The sequence below is a fragment of the Anoplolepis gracilipes genome, chromosome 4, assembly GCF_047496725.1.
Source record: "Anoplolepis gracilipes chromosome 4, ASM4749672v1, whole genome shotgun sequence".
NCBI classification, from domain to species: domain Eukaryota; kingdom Metazoa; phylum Arthropoda; class Insecta; order Hymenoptera; family Formicidae; genus Anoplolepis; species Anoplolepis gracilipes.
The window spans coordinates 7,068,183-7,087,988 of NC_132973.1; the positions used below are offsets into that span (position 1 = coordinate 7,068,183).

Here is a 19,806-nt window from a genome sequence, read left to right on the forward strand (position 1 = left end):
ATTAATAAATAAATAAAATATAAATATATATATATATATTTAATAAACGCATATATCGTTTAACAAATTATTTAATATTTAATATATCCATTAGATATTTTTTGCTATTCGTTTAATGAGAAAATGCTTTTATACTAACTTATATATTTCACGAGATTAATTAAGGTTCTTACTTAATTATTTAATAATATAATTAAAAAATTGTTACAACATTGAAACAAGATAATCGACGGGAAGGTAAAGTAAAATACGTTAAGTAGCGATAATAGCTACTGAGTACGCATAATTTATTTTTTACACAAGACATGAAATATAACTGTGAAACATTTTATGATATAATGATATTTAAAAATTTTCTATTTCCTAATTAAAAAATGATCCTAAAGCTTAATATTATGTATATTTGAATTATTTATATAAGGTCGCAACGAAAATAATTTTTCTTTTTCACAGAATACAATTTCAATTAACGCTTTCGTTTCATATTTTATTAAATTATTAATGTACATTGTTATTTCGGCAATTATTACTGTATTGGTTTCATATTTTATTAAATTATTATTGCACGTTATTTCATTACATTATTACATTATTTCAGCTGTTATTAATTAATAACATTTTACAAATAATTTATAATAAATCGTGCAAAAAAAATAAATTTTTATTAGTTTTTTTAATATAATAATGAATAGTGACAGATTTTTATACATATATATATATATAAATCACACATTATCTAGTATATTTATTATGTATCTTTTATTAATTTATTATAACATTATTGTTGACACGTGTATACACACACGCATACGTACATACAACATATACACACAAAAGATTAAATATGCTTGACATATAATTCAATAGTTGTATAATATAAATTATTTCCTTGAGTTCTGATAAAAAGCCATATCGGATAAATTCTTTTCACACCTTTCTAAATATAAATACATGTTTTGTAATTTGATATGCTTCGTTATGCTCAATAACACAAACCTTGCGGAAATATCTAAATAAACAACAGCTAATTATCACATGATAAAGTTCGATTTAATTAATTAATTCAGTTGATCTCGCGGCCGCAATATCCATCGTATACAATATCCAGAGTAATTTATCGAGCAACGATGTCATGTTGTCGTGAAACAAATTCAATGTACACATATCCTTTTGTTTTTCGCTTTTGTGAAATTACAATGACTTTAATTAGCGACCGTTGCGAATTGTCTTTGGTAATCATTGCGAATCGAATACAAATGGTGCGTGTCGCATGTACGTGGCCGAATGACGTGTATGATGAATTTAACGCACTCACACACCTGAAACTTTGCTCACCTTTATTTTCTCAATAAGAGAGCATAGAAGCCAGGTAAAAAAAGCAAATTTCAGGCGTAAGAGTACTGTCAAGAGACATCCAGTTTTATGATTGTACAAGAGTGCCGCTCCACATATTTTCCTCTTGAGAGGAACGGGGGCCGTGAGAGGGGGATTCAAAGAGGAGGCCGCGATATAACGTCACAAACACACCTGAAACTTTGCTCACCCAACATTAAGATTACGGGCCGAGCAAAGAGTCAGGCCCACCTGTAACGTTCAACATTTTTCTTTTTCTTCAGCTTTCTTCAGTCTTTCCGTTGATGTTATACGCAGCAATAATGGATCCTGTAAATAAAAGAACAGCAGAAGCTTTTGTTCTTTGCCAAAGTAAATCAATTAATATAAAAACGAGAGAGATAGAGCAATTAATATAGAGAAGAGAATTTACTTTCTGTTTTGTTTCTATTTTAAAACAAAAGCTTCTGCTGCTTTCATACCTTACTAACAATAACAGCATTTGATTTAAATTTTACTTATATAATACAATAAATCGGTCAAATATTTAAATTATTTTAAATATATAAATTAATCTTGCTATCTTATAGAAAAATTATTTTTCTCAAGCGCGCAATATTATTATTGAATACACGTATCCCATATTCTTCTTGGTGTGAGAAGTATGTGAGTCACTAGACCTGCAACAGAAAAAAAACACAAATTTCAGACATATGTAATTACGTATTATTGTCAATGAAAAGATACAAGATTTTTATGACATCCATTAAAAAATTTATGAAAATATATGTATAATGAAAAAAATTACAACCAAAAACTGTGTATATATATTTAATGTAATTTATCTACACATTAAAGTATAACATTATTTAATATTAAAGCTATTACACGGTCGTTTTTTAATTTCTGGTAATTATCTACCGCGACAGTCGTTTAAATATTTTCCAGTGTTCTGCAACATAAAATACATGTTAAGCCCAATTAAAATTCGCTTAAACGCGCGAGTTACTGCGCACAAAAACTACAATTCACATAAAATGTCCCGTCCCTTCTTTCTTGTTTTTTCTTCCTTTTTTTTTTTTTTTTTTTTTAAAAAGATTGTAACGATAAAAAAAAATACTGATTTATATATTAAAACATTACGAAACATGAAACAGTTATTATGTATCTCCGCTTTAAATTGTCGCGCGGGGGTTTATTCACCACTTAATTCAATGCTCATTTGAACATTTTGTCAGCTATATGATACACACCGAGCCCAATTAAAATTCGTGTCACTTCAAGCGTCGCTCTGTAAAACGCGATTTATGTGATCCCTCTCGTCGCCCCCTTTTATCTCCAACTTTTCCGTATGCGCGGCAGCAGGGCGAATTATGACCAGAGAAAGAGGAAGGGAAAGAGGGAGGGAGGGGGGACGCGGACGTTGTTCCTGATGTTCGTGAAAGCGCCCTTTCTTCGTGGCACACGGCGCGCGATCGTGCGATGACTCGCACGATAGCGTGAACTCCGGAGAAGGAGGAGAGAGGAGGGAGGAAGGGGATCAGAACGGAGGAGAACAGAAGCGAAGCAGCGGGCTAGGTCGTCCGTAAGGAGGAGGATAGAGTACGCTTTCATTTGGCGTGCACGCACGCGGACGTACATGTACGTAGAAGAGACGAGAGAGAAATGATCATCACGGTACTCTCATGGAATGCGAGCGTCAGGAGGAGAGATAGAAGATTACGTCAGACTCCGGCTCCATTTAAATGCCCGGCATTGCTGAAATTGGTCCGAGGTGACCCCTGACTTTGGGACTCGTCTCGTTTCTTTGTCCGGTCTCCGCTCCTCTCTCCCGGCTTTCTTTACTCTTTCACGAGAGATAGGGCGCGTAAGAGTATATCCGTCGGTACAAAGGGACGGTCACGAACGACGGTGACGAGAAGAAAGTCTTGGGAAAAAAAAAAAAAAAAAAAAAAAACCTCAGATAAAGAGATGCCACCGCGTTATCGTCCGGTTAATCTGGAGTCTTACTTCAAACCAGACACGCGCGGAGTCGACTGACATTTTCACCCCTCCTCCCCTTCCCTCTTCCTCGCCCTCTATTCTCCGAAAAAAAAAAAGATGAAAATGTTTTACTTAATAGGAACTACTTTTGGCCCTGCGAGAAATTTTCTTGATTATAAAATTTTTCGTTTCTCGTAATACTTAATAGCACCAACGTCGTGGTTAAATTCGTGATATGTTGACTCGCATCTCGCATACGACCGGCACCACTTCTCACGACAACTTTCGGGAAGGCATTAATCATGCAAGTCGGGAACTACTTGTGTATGATTCGGTTGGGCAAACAACACCGGCTTTTGAGGTCGAATACGCTAATGTCGGCGCGCCAACACGCCGTACACAACGGCGAAGGATTAATATTCTTTTGTCGTGCGCGCGAGTCGCTCTCGGAATCGTTTGTTATTCCGGCTGCCTCACAAAATCCTCGCTACGACTATGATATTCGTGTTCCTGTCTACCCTACCTGTACATGCACCATAGCCGACTGTTATCTTCCGTTTAGATATGCAGTCTGGAATATAGATAAACAGACGAATCTTGCACCAGAAGAAGAGACGAGGTGTCGTTTTAATTTTCCCGGCTATTTTAACAAAGAAAGGCACAAAATCGAATTCGATTTTGTGTTTATCTAGACAATAGTATGGTACACCGCAGATTTTTTTTCTCGGATGAATTTTGAATAAATTTTTCTTTTTGAGCGATAATTTAATTTGTGACTGTCATCGCGATTAAATGAAATGTCTTTGACATTACTAATTTAGATTTCATTAATTAAATCGTTTATTCGTCGCTTGATTTCCGACAGAAAGGACACGCTTTTCAATGTATATGACATATGTATACAATATTTTCAAATTTAACATGTATTTTAAAAGTATTAGACTTTGTTTTCTTTAATAATATTTTATGCGGATTTTCATTTTCCTTCCAACGAGTTTTAAATAGGATTCGCTATTATATGTTTAAACAAAAACACGTTTACACGTATAATTAGCATATTCGTTTATTAGAAACGTTTCTTCCAAATACACGTGTTTTTATACGTGCTATTACGCGTTTAAATGAAAATATGTCTACACGTATATTTAGCATATCCGTTTATTAGAAACGTTTTCCGAATATTTTTACGTTTATAATACGTTTCGTTTAAACGTATTATAATAGCAAATATCTAAACATGTGAACATTTTCTTAAAACATTTTTCTGGAAATAAAAAGGCTAAACGTTTATCGTATATTCAAAAATGGAATAAAATTCAGAGCCCTAGTTTTAAATAAATTTCTTAGAGCGACAATTTAATTTGTAAATAACGTTGCAACGATTATTAAATTTAATTCATCTTCGACATCGCTTATTTGGACTTTGTTAAAAATACTTGGTTTTTATTCTTCGACAAATTCCTAACAGAAGAACGTATCTTTTAATGACATATGTATTACAAGTATAAGAGTATCAAATTTTGTTTTCTATAATATTTTGCGCATGCAATAGAGCGTCTCACTAGAGTGGTCTATCAAGAAATATAAATCTGATAAAAGCGTATGTACGTGTGCCTACACTCAAAAGACACACGCCGGAAATTCTTTGAAAAACGCAGAGTCTTTTTTAGGAGTCTTCTTCGTTCTTTCTGTCTGACAGAATCGCTCTTGAATTTCCTAGCGTGACTTAGCTCGTTCTCGATCCTCCACTTTTCAACCAAAATTGATCGATCTATCCTCCGTAAAGATAGGGTTAACGGACGTCTGATTTCTCGCCTTTCTCAGAATGGTGATGATAATCGTTGTAACTAACGATTTCTTTGAGAAATATATATAGAAAGATACTATTTTTGAATTCAAAGTTTATTCAGAGACCTTATGCGGATATTAAAATAAAAATTTAAAAATAATTATTTTTAATTATTTGCAAATTGTTTTTATTTTAATATTCGCACGTTTCTATATAATATTTAATTTTAACTTTTAATTATGTGGAATTAGTTATGTTTAAAAAGTTAAATTAGAGGTATTTTTTGTTATTTAAAAAATTGACAGAATTAATTTTTTTAATTAATTAAAAGGATAAAAAAAGATATCAAGAGTGATTGTCTCTCGACGGTACTGATTCCGCTAATCTCCATTATTATTTTGCAATTCTCGATCCTCAGACATGCGAATAGATTTGCATAGGTAGGTATGAGATATATGAGATCCCAACAAGCGAAATGGTCGAAAAAAACGCTTATGAGCGAGTTTGATGGAACATTTATCCTGGCTCCACGAACCGTCGCTACGTGGGTGATCGATCAACCGTCGTTCTCGACGGTAGCAGCGATATTTCGCGAAATATTTTCGAGGCACCATTTTCCGGTTCGCTGCGTTACATTTTACACGCGCGTGTGTGGGCGAATTTATATCGTATATTCGGCAAAACAATTATTCCCGCGTGAACGAGATTATTTCTCTGTCGATTTAATTTTCGACGGGCTTCATCAATATTTCTAAAGATTGCCTTTTTTGATTATTTTCTACCCGTGTTATTTATATACATTTACATATTATTACTATTATTATAATACAAATGTTTTAAATTACAAATCACCCTCTTCCTGTCACATACTGTGACAGTAAATCCGTAATAATATTTTAAGAGGATACATCTCTTTGTTTAATTTTTTTAATTTGAAATAAATCTTTTCGCACAAAAAATATTATTAAATTTATATAAAAATTAATCCTCAAATGAAAAACCTGTTTTTCAGATTTAAACTTTAAATTCATAAAATTTGTTTCACATTTGTTACACGATAATTTTAGGACATCCCGTATACGAACGCTTAATGTGCATCGGAAATAGCTGTCCGTGGGTTATATAACGGTATAATGATGCACGTTTCGCTAACAAAACCAGGGAGTTAAGCTACTCACGTCTCGTTTGTTCATGAAAAGGAGGAACGTAGAAAGAGGAGAGACTGAAACTGAGACTTGGCGCAAAAAGAGCGGGCGTTTGACAGGAAGTTGACCCAACGTCCGGTTCTAATGTATTTCCGGCTAGTTACGGCTATCAAATCGCACAAGTCTGCGGTTCCGACGTTTTATTTCTTTCGTACCCCCTTTCTCGCTCCATTATAATCGCTATCCTCAGGCTTTTCCGTGTCCAAATTATCAAGCTATAACTGAAAGCTCTATTATTAATGTCTCCACGTTTACAATCGCGCAACATTTTGATAGGTGAAATCTTTGTAGAATAAATCATGTCAAAATGTGGAGATTGTTATTTAAATTAATCTATAAATGAGAGATTATAAAGCTTTTCTGTCATTAGTCACGTATATTTATATATAAAGAAAAAAGTTTTTTCATTAAAAATTTTATTCGAGAATTTTTTGCGAATCTATGATTTATATTTTTAAAAGGTAATTACTAGTATAATTGAAAAGTAAATGTAGAACAAAAGTTAAAGCTCATAAATCCAAGTAATATCGATCGTTGTATATTTTTTCTATAAAAAAAAAGCAACAGAAACTAAGTAATAAATTGCGTATCATGTTGATGCGCAGAATAAAATGAAAATAAGTTTACGATGAGATCTCTGTCTAACGATTTCTTCCCCTAAATGCGTTAAAATCACGCTACGACCATTTGCAATCTCGGGAACTCGTAGAACAAAGAGAAGCAAGATTGCAGCGGTTAAAATCGACTGCGCTCGCGAAAAAAGGTCCGTTAACGAATCGATTGAAATGGAAATCGATTGAACAAGCATTCGGTCCTTGTTACTTCTCATTTCCTGTCTCTCTGTCTTTCTCTTCTTCTACCTCCCATCTAATGTAATTCTTTCGTAATATAGACAGTTTCGCGAAACAAAAATCGCGCTTTCAAAATCTGAAATGGACGAGATAGAGAAAGAGAGAAAGAGAGAAAGAGAGAGAGGGAGAAAGAGGCGAACGGAGGATGAGGGATAATTGTATTGTAATTGCATCCTTCGAGCTACGTGCGTCGGCGGAGAGAAAGAGAGTACTGGAGCCGTGTCAGAGTCGAGCCGAGTCACGGTTGACCCGATTTTTTCTCCACTCTGGCAGAAGTACACGCCGGTGTTCCAAACTGAAACTAATACCCGCGATGAGAGGGAAACGGGAAGGAGAGAGTAGCGGCAACGGGAAAGAAAAGGGGAGGAAAGAAAAACGGCGGAGGGCAATGGATCTAAAGTGGCGGTCGTCGTGGAGGAAGAAGAGAAGATCCTCGCAGCTGTGTGAGAGTAAAACCGTGGATAAAGGCGATGCGGGAGGATAAAGCCGTACGGACTTATCCACAGGGTGTCCCGTGTAATTGTAATCGTCGATTGTACATGGTAGACTCTACGAGTCGAGTTATCCCTTTCGATGTTATTCATTATTGCCGATATCCTTTATCCTCTCGCGACGCTGTAAATGGTCGTTATTATCTTTAATTAATGAGAAATTCTTCGATAATTTTACACTCACCCTATTTTCTCCCCATTAAAAATGCAAGATTTTTTTCGCGAAACAAAATCTTATTAAAATTAAGATTGCTTATTCTGCGACACTTTGCGCGATATAATAATATTTAATGACTAATTTATCACTAGAAAAAAAAATCTTAAGAAAAGAAAAGAAATAATATTTATAAAACATGTTATTTATTTATATCAACATAAGTTTCTTAATTACTTCAATTTACTTATTGTTAATACGAAAACTTTTTATCCAGACAGTCAAAATTGTTAAAAAAATATCACAACTTTTTTAACCCCCGGTTATTCGAGCTGTTTTTTCTCACGTATATTAAGCTGGCACAGCCACTTCGATACATTCGAATAAAACCTACACAGAAATTTTGTGCTCTTTTGTTGCTTTATTGCAGATTTTGTTGCTCTACCCATTTCCGAAAAACAGATGGCTGTGCTGGTTAAAATACAAAGTTAGCACAGCCACTGCACTATTTGTTTCTCACAGCTATCGGTTTTTCGAAAATGGGTGGAGCAACAAAATCCGGAATAGAGCAACAAATTAGCACAAAAAGAATCTGTATTTATTTTTTTATACTTTTTCGAGTGGCTATGCTAACTTTATACTTTAGCCAGCCCAGCCATCGGTTTTTTGAAAAATGGCTGGAGCAACAAAATCTGCAATAGGGCAAGAAAAAAGCACTAAATTTCTGTGTAGGTTTCATTCGATTATGTCGAAAAATGGCTGTGTCAGCTTAATTACATCTTTTTTCGGGACACCATCGCATCGTGTCTCGAAAATTCCTATAAAGAAAGGGATTAGCGAGGAGTCCGCCTTCGTCGACGGCGGTGCTTCACGCGACGTAACGATGTAACGACGCGCTTCGCACATGTGCGCCGTGAAACGGCTCTTTGTAATCCGCGACGAGACAAGCGCCGATCGATAAGCGTGTTATATGCATTAGGAGGTCGTGGTGGAAGAAAGTGTCTTGTTCGACCATGAAAACGACGAAGAAGCGAAGAATCGCCGCGAGTGCGTTCTCCATTTTCGCCGGAAGAACGGAGCACGCTATTACGTCACACCTTACGTTTTGTCACGCGATATTAGGGTGTGAGTCACGAAGGCGAGAAAATAATCTATTTCGTTTTTTTTTTTTTTTTTTTTTTTTTTTTTTTTCTATACATTTTTACTCTTTTATATCTTTAGATTTTTAAGAGAGAGAAGAGAACACAAATTGAATTGACCGAGTAATCCAAATAAACAATTATATTCTCGCCATGAGTAAAATCCGTCGATAGAAAAAAAGTGTAGGTGGATAGCTGCTTAAGTAGTCGATAGTAGTCTTATTAACTCTATTATTTGATGACGTAGCGCGTTAGGTAAGAGCTCGTGTGATGTAACACATAGGTATTACGCCTCTATCTCTCGATTCAACCGTCCCTTACGGACCGATCGATCGATCGAGTGCGAAGAGAACGCGCGTCGTGCGGAAACGGAAACGACGGCATCCGACGATGTTAAAATCCAACGACGCCGTTTCAGCGTCGCCAAATAGATCACCCGGCTTATCCGGCTTTATAGCCGACGGTGAGTACGGCCGAGAGCCGTGGAAGCTTTTTCGCGCGCACGTACCGCGAGTTATTTCAACATAATCGCTCCGTGAACTGTTGGGCGAAGAGAACGAGAGCGAGAGAGAGAGAGAGAGAGAGAGAGAGAAAGAGAGAGGACAAACTAAAAATCCGCTTTGAGAAAATATGATTTGCTTGATTCACGTGCAACTGGCCTTCGCCGAAATACAGACGCGGTGTCTAGTAGATATTTTTAGCAAATATTTTGCGAAATTGTTCGCCCGTTGATTTTCTTCGAAGAGTCGTCATCGCGTCTGCGACGCGATATTCTGCATTTGACATGTGTTAATTAATGAAAAACATACGTGGGTTGCGTTGACAATCAGCGAGGCGGTATGCCTGTATATATATTTCAAGGTGCATAGAGATCCTTGATATTCTCTTAAGGAAAAGTCCTCTACGTTGTTGACAACTTGGAAGAGATACGCCGGCCTCAGAATTTGAGATGTGTAACATTCTGCATACACGATGCTCACATAGCTCACATACTCGAGGACCACGAGAGAGAAGTGGATGTAGGTTTCACTGTTGTGTATGCTCGATGTAATCGCGTTCCTTTGATGCAAGACGGCGCGCGTCGCGTCGCAGGAAACTCGTCTCGGTGTATGTATCACAGGTGAAAACGCGCAATCGCGGCATGACGGTTCTCGCGCGGCGGAATATGTCTTCGTGTAAACAGGACGATGATGCGCTGGCATCAAACAACACTCGGATATCTCTCTAAACACCGTGCCGCCTTGTTACATTACGTCACGAGGAAGTTTCTTGGTTCCTATCGCAAGCAAATTTCGCAGCGCGAAGCGAGCAATCATACTACAAAATTAGACACTGTGTCTCATTGAATCGTTCGACGCGCGAAATGTCGCCAAAATATTCAGGCAGAGAATATGGATAACGATATTCTCCCTCCAATATAAAATGATCAAAATTAATCATGAAAAATAGAGAAACAATATATACAACTTTTTCGTTTATGAAGCGTAAAAAATAGAAATAATTTTAGTTTTAACAATATCTGTTACATCACGCGATATACTCCACGAGAGAGACAAAGAGAGAAAGTTTAATTGATGATAGACGATATACATTGATTTAGTGAAATAATCTGGAAAATAAAATTTAATAAAAAAGTTACTAAATGTAATAAAAGTTAAAAATTTCGATTAATAAGAAGGATATAAATGTGATCACTCAAATTCATTTTTTTTTTTTTTTTTTTTTTTTTTTTATCGTTAATATTCTCCTGTTCTTAATTATATTCGCGCATGCAATAAATTACGTCATCAAAACTCTCGTGATACAGTTGCATCGCATGTATCCTGCACTCTGATAAGTGATAAGTCTCGTTCGATGTGGACGCGCGAAATATTTTTATCGCCTCGAAAGCTATTTCGCGCCGCATCCGGCGGCGCATTTTCCGGTACCACTCTTCCCCAGGCTCGTTAGTTTTTCCCCGTGTTGCGCGTCGCGTCGCCATTCGTCAGCTTCCGCTCGGCGTATATTTTCAAACGCGCGGTCTCGTACATTTTCCCTGATTTCGTAACGCAGCGACGTTATAACGGCGTGACGCAATCCTATATCCAGAACAAGCGCGCCCGCATGTGAGAGATGTGCTCCTCTCTCTCTCTCTCTCGCGCGCTCTTTCTCTTCCTCTCTCTTTCTCGGCATGTAAAAAAATAGTTACACGCGCATACACACAACGCACACACATACACACACACACATATGTGACATAGTCCGGAGCTCTATTGCGCCTAGTGCAGTCGCAATAACGCCGTGACCATACGCCTGAAACACGTGTGGTTGTATAAATAAGCTTTATGACGTCATCCCGAAGCCGCATGATTCTGTTGCTGCGTTCCCTCCCTCGGTCTCCCTTCTCCCTCGCTCTCTTTGAGACGCAGCGCTAAATTGCGTCGTTTGCTCCGGATTCTTCCCGAGAGGCCCGGAGATTGTAGCGGGGAATGCGTAACAAAAGGTATGAGATTCATTGAAATGTGGGTTAAAGAATGGGACCGGAAAGGACAAGTAGGCATAAACACATGATATCTCTATATACAGTTGTGAACACAGAATTGATGAATTTATTAAATATTTAGTCGGATGTAAGAGCTGCGAGCGCAAAAATACTATAGTAGAGATCATTTATATGAAAAATGAAAGAAATTAAATATAAAAGTTCAACTAATTATCGTAAAATTAGATTATTTTATCTCAATATCTATTTATAGCTTAATCGCCAAAGTATTTTACGTTCAAGATTCGACGAGACAAGTAACGTCACGCATGACCGCTAATTATATGATTCATTAAAAGGCAAGTATATACATATATGAGATAAGATAAGCAGTAGAGGGAATAGTTTATTTATTTCGCGGTACACCCTGTAGAATCTCTTGTGCTACTGGCGTGCTCGTTCTATTGGAACGGCGCAATAGATAATCGGTCAGAATAGAGTCTTACGTAACGAGAAAACAGATGGTCCGATGGAGAACTGCGGGCACTCGCGAAGAAAACGCTCGCGGTAGAAAACGCCGCTCTAGAAATCGTGCCGTGCTCGTCCGTGAGATTAAAATGCACAGGCCATGCTACATGGCAATATAAATCTATACGTAAATAACTGTAACTGCTAGTGCAAACAAGCTTTACGGCCGTCTCGCGCAATCCGCTCGAGCAATTCTGACGATTAATACTTGGCATCGAACTCGTGATCGCGACGTTGCCTGCGGAATTTCCATCAAGGCTCGTGGATTCGCGGAATTGCCGTAAGGCACTTTAACTGACGGCGACAGTTGGAATGGAGATTTCAGAATTTTCCACTTCCCGTAGATTTCCCAAAATTGCCTATAAAGAACGCCAATCTTTAGAAATATACCCGAGCAGCGCACATTTATCCTTTACTGCCAGCTATATTTTGAATAGAATAGTTAACTAAAATAATCCGAGTAAAATGCCAACTTTCGAATAAGTTATTTTTACATCATATTTTTGACCCTGCCAATTTATAACATTCATTCAAAAGAAAACTATATAATCTTCTGTGATATATTTGTATCATTTTAATTATAACAGTGAACGATTGCGTACAAAATTGCGGTGAATTAAAGGGAGGCCGAGATCACTTTACGAGTGTGATATCACGCGACACGTAATGAGACGTATTTAGAATTACTCGCAATGGACTTGGTCGAAAAAGAAATCGTTCCGCGCAATTATCCGCGCAATTTATTCGCGACGGCACTTCGCGTCGCTTAACATAAGAATGTTGAACGAGTGCGCGAGCTTGCCGCCCTTTTTCTTTCAGCGGGAAAAACGAGCGGCTATGAAAAGTTTAAGGGAACGGGGATGATGGTACACATAGTGATGACGGAGAGGAGGAAAAGGGGGGAGAGAAAGAAGGTAGCGGCAACTTTTGGCTCATCCGCGATAAGTATGCGTGAAATGTAAGAGATTTCGTGTATGTGTGGAGCAGCGAAATCGTCTGCAGAAACTCGGCAGGGCACGCTTTAAGTACCACAGTAGCAGTCCTAGAATTTTTGGTATCCCCTCTATAAATTCACCGTATACGTGAACCATATATATAAAATTCTTCTCCCTGATTAATGTTAATCCTAGAAGAATTCTTATGTAAATTCAGCGATATCCCAGATACTTTTAATTTCAAAGCTAAATTAAATTCACATTTTTTGAAATTAACTATTTTTTTTATTAATATAATCAATAAATTATTGCATATATCTTGTATGTGATTATCAATCTAAAAAATATATTCAATAATGGAAAATGTATGAAATGTGTACATATGTATTCTTTCACACACAACTTTTTCCTATTTTTCATCTCTTTTTTTATATTTGAAATATCTCTTACAATTAAATGATATGTATATGTTTCTCTATATGTATAGTATATATATTTTTTCGTTTTCATTTTTTGGTTTGCGTTGGTTTCGATTTCGCTGATTCTGTTTAGAAGATAAAAAGTAGCGAATTGAATGGACGCGCGAGGGAATTGGAAGCAAAACAACATGACATTTAGAGCGTTAGAGATGACGTCGACTGTGTAAAGTGTAATGACTGAGAAAGACGGCGGCGACTGCGTATCTCTTTCGTGAGAGAGAAAGAGAAAGAGCCAAGACTCATCGCGACACAATAAGAAAGGAGGTTGGGAACCGACGAAAGGGATGATAGTTAAAGAACAGGCGGGACGCGGGGATGTACCGTACAAAATGCGACATTACCAGGGACAAGCGATCATTAAGGCCACCCCCGTGGCTAAACAAAAGGATCATTGAGAGACTTAAGCGACGCTGCAGGCAGTTTGGAAACTAGTCGTTCGAATTGTACATCGCCACTTTCGCAAATTTTGTCCCTTTCTCTCTCTCTCTCTCTCTCTCTCTCTCTCTCTCTCTCTCTCTCTCTCTTTCTCGTTGGCTTTTCTCTTCCAACATTGTACGCCTTTGCAGTTCTCCGTGTCGGTGCACTTTGACCTCTGGACAACGGGAACATCTCCCACGGGTGCTGTGCGAGTTTCCATTTTGATTTCGTGGTTCAATTGATCCCTCTCGTTTGAGCCTTAACAGCGTACGAGCATCGAATTTTCGCTCAAAGACAAAGAAACAAAGTATACGGAATTTTCTTCTATTAGTATCTTTTATCCAACAAAATGTAATAAATATTTTCTATCGTGTATTATAACATTTCTCAAGAATATTTTCTTAAACTTTTTTTTTCTTCAACTTGAATATTTTCGCCATTTAATCAAGAATTTTAGAATAAATGAAATTATGTTAATTAATTAAAGAAGGAAGATTTAAAGGCTTTCTTATTTGATTTAATTTAACGCTTTCGAAGAAAAGATATAAATAAATTGAAATCGCGACTTACGCCGTTTTACAAAAAAAATCTCGTAATACAATCCCTCTGTTTCACGTGATACACTATACTGATCGTGGCGTAGATCTTCATACATTATCCGCTTCGCTCCGCTATCAGCTTCAATTGCACCGCATGCATACTGATTGACCTGATATTATCGATTCTCATATATCGAGGAGACGGAGACTCATAACTCGCGCTGCTTTTCATGGAGTTTGACATCATGGCGTTTCTCCACCCGAAGGAGACGAAGGAGAGGAAAAGGAAAGGGGGTAATCTCATTTCTTACCGACAACGCGACAACCAAACGTCGTTAACGTATACATCGTCATTGAAATCGAATTACATGTGCACCGTCGGCGTTCACGCGTGGGTGCAAAAAGTACAAAATACGGAAGGGAAAGGAAGTAGGAAGTCCACCCCGGCCGGACGCGTAATTCCTCTTCCTCTTCTTTTTCTGAATTTTTTTTTACATAGACCTGATCGCGCGATGGTTCGAGGTTTCAATCCCAGGGAATTCATTTTCTTGCTGATCGGTCGGCTGGTACGAGGGTGAATTTACGAGGAACGTATGCGGCAGTCTCTAGGCCCGACTCTAACCGCGCGAAAATGCGGTCCGTTCGTTATTTATCTTTTTGTGAACCCCGGGGCTTGATCCCGAAAGCAGAATTTTATTACAGACAGGTGTGTGCCTATATTTTTATTATTAATCGTGCGCACCACCAAGAACCTGATGTGACTAAATCAAAGCAAAACGGTCGGAAATACCGCGCGTTATTGTTGCAAGCAAATTTTGTATCTAAAAAAAAAAATTTAGTTGCAAAAGCTTGTAAATTGATTTTTTATTAATAAATGTAATAGAAACTTGGTCTTTTTTTCCTCGCGTAATGTGCATCGTTAATTTCAATGAAAGATCGGTAAATTGCAAGCTATCGGATCCCATGAGATTCACGTGAATAATTATTTTTGCGTTATTTGCGCATTCGTCCGCGTGGTTAGGTGTCTCATGGCGGCCGTAACTGAATTTACATAGGGTGCACCGCGACGCATCGGAACCGTTATCGACTAAATAAACTGGAAAATGGTCCCTGGCTCATGGAAAATGAACCTTGCCACCAAAATTGCCGTCCGATGGAGCTGGATTTAATTGAATATATCAAGTTAATTAAGTATCTACATTTTCATCAATATTAATATCATTTACATAAATCAAGTAATAATGAGTAACCGTAGGGGATGTCGCGCGCAGCGTTTTATCATAGTAGGTACGATTACTCAAGTCGCGCAGCAATTAATTATCTTTATGGTTATCGACACGCAAATGTATTAGATGAATTGCGCAGAGGAAAGTACGCCACTGACAATTGCATTTTGCTCAAACATAAATTAATGGAATAAATAAATTTAATTAACAGGAAATATTTTTTTTTTGTTTTTATCGAAAATTGTAGATTTTTAACATTGAAAAAAGTAATTACTGATAAGATTTAATTATCTTGTATATTTCTTACCTCATCATAAATACTTTGATCACTGAGTGTGTCACATATCATCCTTGTTATATGTAAGCCGCTTTATTTTACTTCATTATCTGAAACAGAGAAAAGAGAATTCTTCTTTAACTTTGGTGAACTAAAATTAAATAATTAAAATTAAATTAAAATTAAATAATTTAAAATGAAATTTTTTTAATTTACAGCATCCAAAAACTGTTTTATACAGAAGAATTTCAGTGAATCATTTAAAATTATCATTCCGCATAAATTTTAAAATACAAATTTTATACAAAGAGATGTTCCAGATAAAAGTTACTTAATTTTACAAAAGATAACTTAAAAAACTTTAAAAATTCGAAACAAAAGCGTTGATTAGTAGTCGTTCTCAAAACTTTTTTTTTTATCTAAAACTTTTCTATAAAACACATATTTCAAAATTTACCATGGATCATAATTTTTTCTGTCACATTTTGTACAACTACATAAGAACAAAATAAACTAATATAAAACCATTAAGGAAGCAATACTTCTTTAATGAACGTTATAAATCACTAGAGAGAACTACAATCATCAATTGTCATTAAAAAGTGCTGCGGTGTCACGACTATTCCTCTGATTGATCCTATTAAATATTAGACCCCCGCAGAGCGTCAAGATCTATGTCAAGTCTCTCATCTGTTAGAGCGACATATAGACACGAGACACGATGTATAGACACAGCCGCATTCTGACGAATCATCGTCGTAATCATCATCGTGCCGCCTGCATTCGGAAAAGAATATCTCTCCTCCCACGCGCGTAGCATATACGCACGCATACGTACATATATAGGCGCGTGCATAGGCACATTTGTGCGCCTGGTGTTGTGTCCGGCTCGACGGAGGGAATCGACAATTTGACGGATCGATAACCGTTCAACATGCCGTCTCTCTCACTCTCCCTGTATATACATTCCCGCGGGATTGCTCGAAGGCGTGAAGGCACAGCCATTATTTATGAGAGCCGTAAATCACGATCGATCGATCTGTCAGATCGATCGCGTTTGTTCGCTCGCTCGCTCGTTCGCACGCGCCCCAACGTCGGTCTCGTCGTTCGAGGAAACACTTTGACGAGAGATGCCCACGTATATGATGCAACTATCACGGCTATCGCTGTGACACTAGTGGAATTATACTCGGCAAACACAATATCGCGCGTGCAACATATCCGCATACATCTATTGTACATACATTGCGTATACTTGCGTCTCCGTGACACAACGTGGTCGAGGTATTATTCTTCGTCGACCGCATTATGTTGCCATTCGTCGTTATTTACAGACCTTTATTACTCTTTATCCAGCGAAATGAAAATATTAAAGAGCGCGAAAAGTTGCGTCATAACTATAGAGTGATGGCATGTATAAAGAAAATAGTTTTAAAGAAATTATATATTAAATTTAAAATTTATATATTTTTTTTATCCACACATTAAATATCTTATTTAAATTAGATAGATTTAAATAGAATTAAATATCTTTTTTGAAAGATGGTTTTTTTTTTTTTTTTTTTTTTTTATATATATTCGCCGTAATTGACCTTCTCGTCTCGCTTGCATTTCACCCGCTTATTATTCATGATTTATCAAGTTGAAGCTTTCTTGTACAAAATGGCTCAAATTCTACAGTGTAGAAAGCGCTGCGATGAACAAGACATAGAATTCCTGATTATTAGGCGCTACAGTGCCAGCGATTTACGATGATTACGCCCGTGGAGATGCAATTAATTGCTTAACAGGTGTCGTTTACTGTTTAACACGCCTTCGAAACAATCAGCGCTTTCGCCGGATCAATAAAACAGTAACTAACCGTGATATGCGCGTTTCTTCTAGATTAACAGCAAAGTCATTGTAAAGACACACCGAATGCAATACGGCGATTGAAAGTGCGTCAAGTGCAGAGTTTTCGAATAATAAATCTTTTCGTGTCACTTGTCGCATGAGGCTATGAAAAGAAGCTTTTCCGCATTGTAACTTGCAAGAATGATCATTATAACACTTAAAGTTATCACGTGCGAATAATGGTAGACTAGCACATAGTCACGTTTTTCTTACCTTGACGCAAACCGAGATAATGCTGTGAGTTTCGCACGTCACTGGTATCCAGGTATTAACGGCATTTTATATTGCTCTTAATTGGAGAAGAGAACTTCTCTTTTTCACATTTCCATTTTTCCCGCACATATTTTAAATTATAATATTTTATAATAATTATTTTATATGTTACATCAGAAGGCGATATGAAGGAAAAAAATTTAATTACAAGTAGATGTTTTTACAAAATTTTTATTCCGAAATATAAAAAAGATAGATCGAGATATATCTAAAGCTGTGTGTGTGTGTGTGTGTGTGTGTGTGTGTGTGTGTGTGTGTGTGTGTGTGTGTGTGTGTGTGTGTGTGTGTGTGTGAATTAGTGAAAATGGGAAAAGTAATGTCGTTGAATTCAATTTTAGCCGAATGATTGCAAAGTAATGTCATTTTCGAGTTAGCCCGTATCAAACTCTGCAAAGTGAATATTACACTCGAATAAATAAGCAAACTTAAAAAGTGCTTACTGACAAATTACACGATGACACGTCAGTTTGAAGGAATTTTACCCGAGATTTGACCTAGATTCGCGTCAACAGCTACAGACTATGGAAATCGTGGTCTAACAAGCTTGTTAGCTCCACCGGAAGGAATACACTGCCGGTCGATTCGTTGCACGTAGCAAATTGCGAATAACAATGGCCGATTTAACAAATGCAGACTACAGAAATAAATTTATATGTTATATAAATGAGATAAACATTTTGATAGAGTCAAAAAAAAAGAATAATTTCTAATAATGTCGTATAATTATCACAGTTGTGAATATAAACGTAAACAATTTATAATCATGCAAAATAGATCATCAGAAATAAATGAGAAATATTAAAATTAATAAATTATTTTGTGACAATTTTATGAGTATTTTTCATCATTATAAAAATAAATATTTTTTAAATAATACACTTCCCATCAATTTTTATTTTGTTGCAAAATATGTCATTCGCGATAATGTATAAGATACAGCAAATAAATAACCGCTAAAGATATTTTATCATTAGACATTTGTTATTTACCAAAATGTAAGGAACAAAGGGAAAGACTTGCACAGTTCGATTCTCTATATTGCACTCTCTTTGAATCTTAATGATCCTTTTAGAAGGACCCGTATTTCTTATTTGAGTGAGTTTGGCCCTTCCGGTACGCATATTCCAACGGTCCCATTATTTATTATGCCGCCCGCACCTGCCTGCAACAGGTGATGGGGCCCACGACCTCTCGGGCCCGTCGTGTACCGGAGCACGTGCCTTTGATAGCGAAACATGTCGCTTCGAACAATCGTGTATCACAGAGTACAATCGACTTGTCATAAAAAAAGAACGAGGAAAATCGTTCGTGCTGATTTGTGCTTTTTTCTGTTTATAGCGTACTCGGATGGTCGATTCGGATTTCGGATCGAGAGACTTCGCGGTAAAAGACTTTTTAAACTGACGTGTCGTATGTCGCTTCGGATGAAACAGGAAACTTGTATAATACACGTGAACGTATCGTTTATACGCAAACAAATTGTTGCATTATTATTTAACCTTATACATATTTTGAGATTTTATATAATATATATAATATAAAAGGTAATATTTAGATTATCTTTTATATTTTATATATATATATATATATATATATATATATATATAAAATCTATTATCTATTATAGATATTAATAAAATGAGCAAATGAAAAATCAATTATTCGAAATTAGATTATATAGAGAAATATATTAAATAAAATCGATACTTGTGTGATCGCATTTAATTGATAATCCTTGTTAATATAAAATTAATAAATTCATATCATGACGGACATTTTTCCAATAAAATTAAGCTTAAAAATAATCATATCGTTTGAGACAACATGCATGAAA

General features: G+C 36.5%; 1 long non-coding RNA gene across 1 annotated transcript; it reads right to left on the bottom strand.

Moving 5' to 3' along the window:
* Positions 1-1,599: 1,599 nt before the first annotated feature.
* LOC140665191 (uncharacterized) lies at positions 1,600-19,528 on the bottom strand. The gene is made up of 2 exons (XR_012046567.1): positions 16,645-19,528; positions 1,600-15,916 (listed from the first exon to the last, which is right to left on the bottom strand). It is a non-coding gene; the product is annotated as an uncharacterized lncRNA (long non-coding RNA).
* Positions 19,529-19,806: the final 278 nt, after the last annotated feature.